Source organism: Aptenodytes forsteri, unplaced genomic scaffold (assembly GCF_000699145.1).
Source record: "Aptenodytes forsteri isolate BGI_AS27 unplaced genomic scaffold, ASM69914v1 Scaffold292, whole genome shotgun sequence".
NCBI classification, from domain to species: domain Eukaryota; kingdom Metazoa; phylum Chordata; class Aves; order Sphenisciformes; family Spheniscidae; genus Aptenodytes; species Aptenodytes forsteri.
This window is the reverse complement of record NW_008795435.1, coordinates 1,198,154-1,200,726: the sequence shown is the minus strand read 5'-3', so window position 1 is coordinate 1,200,726 and position 2,573 is coordinate 1,198,154.

Genomic DNA, 2,573 nt, shown 5'->3' with positions numbered 1-2,573 from the left:
ACAAGTATCTTGCTTCTAAAGCAGTACCATTAGAAAAGCTGAATTTTTTAAGCAATTTTTTCTAGTAAAATAAATTCAGCACATTTAAAAAAATATTTTCAATTTGGTAAAAACTGTTCAGTCTTTTCAACGAAAAAATAAAGTGATTTTGAGGTTACCTTTTAGTTTTCTAAAAGGATTATTTTTAAAAAAAGGTATTGAAGAGTACTGTTTTCTGAAAATAGTAGTTAAAACATAAAAACTTTATTTAAAAAAAAATTTAAAAAGTTGCAAGAATTTTGGACAAGCATGTAAAATTACAAAATAATTACTGTGGCCGCACCAGTTTACATGTAAGATGGGTGTGACTGGTGACGGTACAAGACTGCATTTCTGCACACAGACCTTGGAGTGGGTTGCCAGTAGATATGTGGGTTTTTTTTTTTTTTTTTTTTTTTTTTCCTTTCTTGTAAGCATCTACCTCTTAATAGTTAATGAAGTTTCCCTGAGTACCACTCAGCACAGTGGATGAACAGAGAGGAGGATAAAGAGGGCTTCAAAATAGCTTTCCTCTTCCTTTCCTCCCCAGCATGTGTGAAAGGGCCAGATAGGGGGAGGAGGGAAGGAAGAGGCGTGTGGTGTGAGGAGTAACAGCAAGCAATACAGCTTTAATGCACGGCTTCTCTTGGAATTACAGCCCAAGTGGGAGCACGGAGAGCTCGGCTGTTGCAGGGTGCTGACCTCCTCCGGCTCCGTAAACTGGGGTGCCAAATCTGTGGCCATGGAAGTGCGTGTGCTGGAAGGTGGCCACGGTGCTGTGCCAGCAGCCTGTGAGGTGCAGGCTATGGTGGAGGGGAGCGCAAGATGGGATCCAGCAGTGCAGATTTCACAGGTGGTACCTAATACCCAGTGGGTCTGTGGTCCCTTGGAAACTTCAGTTGGGGCTGGTTTAATTAGCTTGTCTGACTGACACACCAACAATTTTTAGTGCACTGTTTTTAAAGATAAGCCAATCCATCACGGCTTTCGGTTTAGAAAGAGTACACAGTGAACTCTGGCACTTTGGGAGCTGGTTGACGAGCTGGTCAGCAGGGTGGGATGGACGACTGGAGGCAGTAGCTTCATCAGTTCTGCTGGTCCACGGGTTAAAGTGGCCACGTGCTTCTCAGGGACAGATCTGTAGCCACAGCCTTCCCACAAGGCCCATCATCCCCAGCTCCACAGCTGCTCTAGTCTGGGCATCAGTATAAATAAGAAAATGATGGCCTCATTATCTAGGAAATTTCATTTATACCTGTAGCATTTGGTAGAATTTTATTCCCCTATTATACCACAAAAGGGGCTTACAGGAGCAGCAACTCAGAGACTTGGCCAAGAACACAATAAAATGATTATAGGTTTATACCACATTTAGAATATCATTACTGTCTCGTAATTCCAGGTGTGCTGGGGTGCATGTGTGGAAACAGAAGCAGTAAGAACACAGAAAACAAGCTGCTGGTGGTAGACATCTTCCCTGACAAGGCAGTATGGGAAGGACAGAAGTGGTGGGAACATGGTGCTTCCCTCTTCCTTGGCTGGACAGGACAAGTAGCGAGTGAGTATGAATAGGGAGATCGGAAAGGAGGAGAAAGGGGAAAAAAAAAAAAAAAGGTTGTGGCAGAAAGTAATATGCTCCAAAATAGAGTGTAGCGAAACAACTGTAATTTTCAAAACAAAGTAGTATAGAAGAAGTAACCTGAATATTGTTAATACGACTGCAGGCAACTTACGCAAAAGCAGGTTTCTTCAGTTGCCTTTACACCCTTAGGTATAAAGAAAACCCTCAGAAAGGGCTGAGGGCAAAGTTGGACTTGCTAGCTTGGGGCTCTGCCTGTTAATTGCTGAACTACATCAGATCATAAAAATCTGAAACTTCCTATCTCGCAGCAAGACAGCGTCATGAATACCTAAATTTACTACCTGATTCCTGCGATACCTGGAATTCAGTGCTCAAAGAGAGGACAAATATAGCTGCTATATGAAACCACACAATCTGCTTTGGTGCATTTTGGCAGTTCAGAAAAAGCGGAGTTTTTGGACGCACCCCCCCCCCCCCCCCCAGCCACTCTATACAGAGAAAAGAAAGCTCACTTTCTTCAAGAAGTCCTCAGAAATCCTGAGCTTGATATGTCCTGGCACCACTGCACCAAAAAAAAACTAGATCCGGTGCCTGGATGCTGCCAAATTCTGTCCACAAAACCTAGAAATTATGTCATCATAGTAGAAATAACAATTGCTTTCTATGATTCATTGCTTTTATTATTCAGCTAAAAAAAAAAAAAAAAAGCAACCACTCTGGGATGCCACCAGATCCTGACAGAGCCGTGCAAAGTCTCCGCCGGTGTGGCGTGAGCCCCTCGCCGCGCTCACCTCTTCCTCACCCCTGGGCTCCCGCGAAGTTTTGCGGGACCGCTCTGCCATCAGAAAAGGGGTGTGGGTGCGTGCGTGCGTGGGTGTGTGTGTCTGTGTGTGTGTTGTTTTGGTTTTCGGAGTCCGGGAGGCTAAACTTTTTTCATTTTTTAAAAGAAATTATGCGGGGGGGGGGGGGTGGG